The sequence below is a fragment of the Palaemon carinicauda genome, chromosome 10 (genome assembly GCF_036898095.1).
Source record: "Palaemon carinicauda isolate YSFRI2023 chromosome 10, ASM3689809v2, whole genome shotgun sequence".
NCBI lineage: Eukaryota > Metazoa > Arthropoda > Malacostraca > Decapoda > Palaemonidae > Palaemon > Palaemon carinicauda.
In genome coordinates, this window is record NC_090734.1 from 3,570,666 (window position 1) to 3,577,955 (window position 7,290).

Genomic DNA, 7,290 nt, shown 5'->3' on the forward strand with positions numbered 1-7,290 from the left:
AAAAAAAAAAAAGGCAGCCTACCGATACTAAAATATTTCTGTATACAAAAGTATGCGTCTGAGTAAAAAAAAAAAGGCAGCCTACCGATACTAAAATATTTCTGTATACAAAAGTATGCATCTGAGTAAAAGAAAAAAGGCAGCCTACCGATACTAAAATATTTCTGTATACAAAAGTATGTCTGAGTAAAAAAAAAAAAAGGCAGCCTACCGATACTAAAATATTTCTGTATACAAAAGTATGCGTCTGAGTAAAAAAAAAAAAGGCAGCCTACCGATACTAAAATATTTCTGTATACAAAAGTATGCGTCTGAGTAAAAAAAAAAAAAAGGCAGCCTACCGATACTAAAATATTTCTGTATACAAAAGCATGTGTCTGAGTAAAAAGAAAAAAAAAGGCAGCCTACCGATACTAAAATATTTCTGTATACAAAAGTATGCGTCTGAGTAAAAGAAAAAAAGGCAGCCTACCGATACTAAAATATTTCTGTATACAAAAGTATGCGTCTGAGTAAAAAAAAAAAAAGGCAGCCTACGATACTAAAATATTTCTGTATACAAAAGTATGCGTCTGAGTAAAAGAAAAAAAAGGCAGCCTACCGATACTAAAATATTTCTCTATACAAAAGTATGCGTCTGAGTAAAAAAAAAAAAGCAGCCTACCGATACTAAAATATTTCTTATACAAAAGTATGCGTCTGAGTAAAAAAAAAAAAAAAGCAGCCTACCGATACTAAAATATTTCTGTATACAAAAGTATGCGTCTGAGTAAAAAAAAGAAAAAAAAAGGCAGCCTACCGATACTAAAAATTTCTGTATACAAAAGTATGCGTCTGAGTAAAAGAAAAAAAGGCAGCTACCGATACTAAAATATTTCTGTATACAAAAGTATGCGACTGAGTAAAAAAAAAAAAGGCAGCCTACCGATACTAAAATATTTGTGCATACAAAAGTATGCTTCTGAGTAAAAGAAAAAAAAAGGCAGCCTACCGATCTAAAATATTTCTGTATACAAAAGTATGCGTCTGAGTAAAAGAAAAAAAGACAGCCTACCGATACTAAAATATTTCTGTATACAAAAGTATGCGTCTGAGTAAAAAAAAAAAGGAATCCTACCGATACTAAAATATTTCTGTATACAAAAGTATGCGTCTGAGTAAAAAAAAAAAGGCAGCCTACCGATACTAAATATTTCTGTATACAAAAGTATGCGTCTGAGTAAAAAAAAAAAAGGCAGCCTACCGATACTAAAATATTTCTGTATACAAAAGTATGCGTCTGAGTAAAAAAAGAAAAAAGGCAGCCTACCGATACTAAAATATTTCTGTATACAAAAGTATGCATCTGAGTAAAAAAAAAAAGGCAGCCTACCGATACTAAAATATTTCTGTATACAAAAGTGTGTGTCTGAGTAAAAAAAAAAAAAGGAAGCCTACCGATACTAAAATATTTCTGTATACAAAAGTATGCATCTGAGTAAAAAAAAAAAAGGCATCATACCGATACTAAAATATTTCTGTATACAAAAGTATGTGTCTGAGTAAAAATAAAAAAAAATGGCAGCCTACCGATACTAAAATATTTCTGTATACAAAAGTATGCGTCTGAGTAAAAAAAAAAAGGCAGCCTACCCATACTTAAAATATTTCTGTATACAAAAGTATGCGTCTGAGTAAAAGAAAAAAAGGCAGCCTACTGATATTAAAATATTTCTCTATACAAAAGTATGCGTCTGAGTAAAAGAAAAAAAGGCAGCCTACCGATACTAAAATATTTCTGTATACAAAAGTATGCGTCTGAATAAAAGAAAAAAATGTAGCCTACCGATACTAAAATATTTCTGTATACAAAAGTATGCGTATGAGAAAAAGAAAAAAGGCAGCCTCAGATACTAAAATATTTCTGTATACAAAAGTATGCGTCTGAGTAAAAGAAAAAAAGGCAGCCTACCAATACTGAAATATTTCTGTATACAAAAGTATGCGTCTGAGTAAAAAAAAAAAAGGCAGCCTACCATACTAAAATATTTCTGTATACAAAAGTATGCGTCTGAGTAAAAGAAAAAAAGGCAGCCTACCAATAATAAAATATTTCTGTATACAAAAGCATGCGTCTGAGTAAAATAAAAAAAGGCAGCCTAGAGATACTAAAATATTTCTGTATACAAAAGTATGCGTCTGAGTAAAAGAAAAAAAGGCATCCTACCGATACTAAAATATTTCTGTATACAAAAGTATGCGTCTGAGTAAAAAAAAAAAAAAAAAAGGCAGCCTACCGATACTAAAATATTTCTGTATACAAAAGTATGTGTCTGAGTAAAAAAAAAAAAAGGCAGCCTACCGATAAAAAAATATTTCTGAATACAAAAGTATGCGTCTGAATAAAAAAAGAAAAAAGACAGCCTACCAATACTAAAATATTTCTGTATACAAAAGTATGCATCTGAGTAAAAGAAAAAAAGGCAGCCTACCGATACTAAAATATTTCTGTAAACAAAAGTATGTGTCTGAGTAAAAAAAAAAAGGCAGCCTACCGATACTAAAATATTTCTGTATACAAAAGTATGCGTCTGAGTAAAAAAAAAAAGGGCAGCCTACCGATACTAAAATATTTCTGTATATAAAAGTGTGCGATTGAGTAAAAAAAAGGCAGCATACCGATACTAAAATATTTCTGTATACAAAAGTATGTGTCTGAGTAAAAAGAAAAAAAATGGCAGCCTACCGATACTAAAATATTTCTGTATACAAAAGTAAGCGTCTGAGTAAAAGAAAAAAAGGCAGCGTACAGATACTAAAATATTTCTGTATACAAAAATATGCGTGTGAGTAAAAAAAAAAGGCAGCCTACTGAAACTAGAATATTTGTATGTACAAAAGTATGCGTCTGAGTAAAAAAAGAAAAAAAAGGCAGCCTACCGATTCTAAAATATTTTTTTATACAAAAGTATGCGTCTGAGTAAAAGAAAAAAAGGCAGCCTACCGATACTAAAATATTTCTTTATACAAAAGTATGCGTCTGAGTAAAAAAAAAAAAAAATAAGCCAGCCTACCGATACTAAAATATTTCTGTATACAAAAGTATGCGTCTGAGTAAAAAAAAAGGCAGCCTACCGATACAAACATATTTCTGTATACAAAAGTATGCGTCTGATAAAAAAAGAAAAAAGACAGCCTACCAATACTAAAATATTTCTGTATACAAAAGTATGCATCTGAGTAAAAGAAAATAAATGCAGCCTACCGATACTAAAATATTTCTGTAAACAAAAGTATGTGTCTGAGTAAAAAAAAAAAAAGGCAGCCTACCGATACTAAAATATTTCTGTATACAAAAGTATGCGTCTGAGTAAAAAAAAAAAAGAGCAGCCTACCGATACTAAAATATTTCTGTATACAAAAGTATGCGTCTGAGTAAAAAAAAAAAAGCAGCCTACCGATACTAATATATTTCTGTATACAAAAGTATGCGTCTGAGTAAAAGAAAAAAAGGCAGCCTACCGATACTAAAATATTTCTGTATACAAAAGCATGCGTCTAAGTAGAAAAAAAAGGCAGCCTACCGATACTGAAATATTTCTGTATACAAAAGTATGCGTCTGAGTAAAAGAAAAAAAGGCAGCCTACCGATACTAAAATATTTCTGTATACAAAAGTATGCGTCTGAGTAAAAAAAAAAAGGCAGCCTATCGATACTAAAATATTTGTGCATACAAAAGTATGCTTCTGAGTAAAAAAAGAAAAAAAAGGCTGCCTACCGATTCTAAAATATTTCTCTATACAAAAGTATGCGTCTGAGTGAAAGAAAAAAAGGCAGCCTACCGATAATAAAATATTTCTGTATACAAAAGTATGCGTCTGAGTAAAAGAAAAAAAGGCATCCTACCGATACTAAAATATTTCTGTATACAAAAGTATGCGTGTGAGTAAAAAAAAAAAAAAGGCAGCCTACCGATACTAAGATATTTCTGTATACAAAAGTATGCGTCTGAGTAAAAAAAAAAAAAGGCAGCCTACCGATACTAAAATATTTCTGTATACAAAAGTATGCGTCTGAATAAAAAAAGAAAAAAGGTAGTCTACCGATACTAAAATATTTCTGTATACAAAAGTATGCATCTGAGTAAAAGAAAAAAAGGCAGCCTACCGATACTAAAATATTTCTGTAAACAAAAGTATGTGTCTGAGTAAAAAAAAAAAAAAAAGGCAGCCTACAGATACTAAAATATTTCTGTATACAACAGTATGCATCTGAGTAAAAAAAAAAGGCATCATACCGATACTAAAATATTTCTGTATACAAAAGAGTGTGTCTGAGTAAAAATAAAAATAAAATGGCAGCCTACCGATACTAAAATATTTCTGTATACAAAAGTATGCGTCTGAGTAAAAAAAATGCAGCCTACACATACTAAAATATTTCTGTATACAAAAGTATGCGTCAGAGTAAAAGAAAAAAAGGCAGCCTACTGATATTAAAATATTTCTGTATACAAAAGTATGCGTCTGAGTAAAAGAAAAAAAGGCAGCCTACCAATACTAAAATATTTCTGTATACAAAAGTATGCGTCTGAATAAAAGAAAAAAATGTAGCCTACCGATACTAAAATATTTCTGTATACAAAAGTATGCGTCTGAGAAAAATAAAAAAAACCAGGCTTTCCGATACTAAAAAAATTTCGTATACAAAAGTATGCGTCTGAGTAAAAGAAAAAAAGGCAGCCTACCGATACCAAAATATTTCTGTATACAAAAGTATGCGTATGAGAAAAAGAAAAAAGGCAGCCTTTCCGATACTAAAATATTTCTGTATACAAAAGTATGCGTCTGAGTAAAAGAAAAAAAGGCAGCCTACCGATACTGAAATATTTCTGTATTACAAAAGTATGCGTCCGAGTAAAAAAAAAAAAGCAGCCTAACCATACTAAAATATTTCTGTATACAAAAGTATGCGTCTGAGTAAAAGAAAAAAAGGCAGCCTACCAATACTAAAATATTTCTGTATACAAAAGCATGCGTCTGAGTAAAAGAAAAAAAGGCAGCCTAGAGATACTAAAATATTTCTGTATACAAAAGTATGCGTGTGAATAAAAGAAAAAAAGGCATCCTACCGATACTAAAATATTTCTGTATACAAAAGTATGCGTCTGAGTAAAAAAAAAGAAAAAAAAGGCAGCCTACCGATACTAAAATATTTCTGTATACAAAAGTATGCGTCTGAGTAAAAAAAAAAGGCAGCCTACCGATACTAAAATATTTCTGTATACAAAAGTATGCGTCTGAGTAAAAAAAGAAAAAAAGGCAGCCTACCGATACTAAAATATTTCTGTATACAAAAGTATGCATCTGAGTAAAAGAAAAAAAGGCAGCCTACCGATACTAAAATATTTCTGTATACAAAAGTATGTGTCTGAGTAAAAAAAAAAAAAAAGGCAGCCTACCGATACTAAAATATTTCTGTATACAAAAGTATGCGTCTGAGTAAAAAAAAAGGCAGCCTACCGATACTAAAATATTTCTGTATACAAAAGTATGCGTCTGAGTAAAAAAAAAGGCAGCTACCGATACTAAAATATTTCTGTATACAAAAGTATGTGTCTGAGTAAAAAGAAAAAAAAAAGGCAGCCTACCGATACTAAAATATTTCTGTATACAAAAGTATGCGTCCAATTAAAGAAAAAAAAGGCAGCCTACCGATACTAAAATATCTCTGTATACAAAAGTATGCGTCTGAGTAAAAAAAAAGGCAGCCTACCGATACTAAAATATTTCTGTGTACAAAAGTATGCGTCTGAGCAAAAAAAGAAAAATAAGGCAGCCTACCGATACTAAATATTTCTTTATACAAAAGTATGCGTCTGAGTAAAAGAAAAAAAGGCAGCCTACCGATACTAAAATATTTCTTTATACAAAAGTATGCGTCTGAGTAAAAAAAAAAAAAATAAGCAGCCTACCGATACTAAAATATTTCTGTATACAAAAGTATGCGTCTGAGTAAAAAAAAAGAAAAAAAAGGCAGCCTACCGATACTAAAATATTTCTGTATACAAAAGTATGCGTCTGAGTAAAAGAAAAAAAGGCAGCCTACCGATACTAAAATATTTCTGTATACAAAAGTATGCATCTGAGTAAAAGAAAAAAAGGCAGCCTATCGATACTAAAATATTTCTGTAAACAAAAGTATGTGTCTGAGTAAAAAAAAAAGGCAGCCTATCGATACTAAAATATTTCTGTAAACAAAAGTATGTGTCTGAGTAAAAAAAAAAAAAAGGCAGCCTACCGATACTAAATATTTCTGTATACAAAAGTATGCATCTGAGTAAAAAAAAAAAGAGCAGCTTACCGATAATAAAATATTTCTGTATACAAAAGTATGCGTCTGAGTAAAAAAAAAAAAAAAGGCAGCCTACCGATACTAAATATTTCTGTATACAAAAGTATGCGTCTGAGTAAAAGAAAAAAAGGCAGCCTACCGATACTGAAATATTTCTGTATACAAAAGTATGCGTCTGAGTAAAAGAAAAAAGGCAGCCTACCGATACTAAAATATTTCTGTATACAAAAGCATGCGTCTAAGTAGAAAAAAAAGGCAGCCTACCGATACTGAAATATTTCTGTATACAAAAGTATGCGTCTGAGTAAAAGAAAAAAGGCAGCCTACCGATACTAAAATATTTCTGTATACAAAAGCATGCGTCTAAGTAGAAAAAAAAGGCAGCCTACCGATACTAAAATATTTGTGTATACAAAAGTATGCGTCTGGGTAAAAAAAGAAAAAAAAGGCAGATTACCGATTCTAAAATATTTCTGTATACAAAAGTATGCGTCTGAGTAAAAAAAAAAAGGCAGCCTAGAGATACTAAAATATTTCTGTATAACAAAAGTATGCGTCTGAGTAAAAAAAGAAAAAAGGCAGCCTACCGATACTAAAATATTTCTGTATACAAAAGTATGTCTGAGTAAAAAAAAAAGAAAAGGCAGCCTACCGATACTAAAATATTTCTGTATACAAAAGTATGCGTCTGAGTAAAAAAAAAAGGGCAGCCTACCGATACTAAAATATTTCTGTATACAAAAGTATGCGTCTGAGTAAAAAAAAAAATGCAGCCTACACATACTAAAATATTTCTGTATACAAAAGTATGCGTCTGAGTAAAAGAAAAAAAGGCAGCCTACTGATATTAAAATATTTCTGTATACAAAAGTATGCGTCTGAGTAAAAGAAAAAAAGGCAGCCTACCGATACTAAAATATTTCTGTATACAAAAGTATGCGTCTGAATAAAAGAAA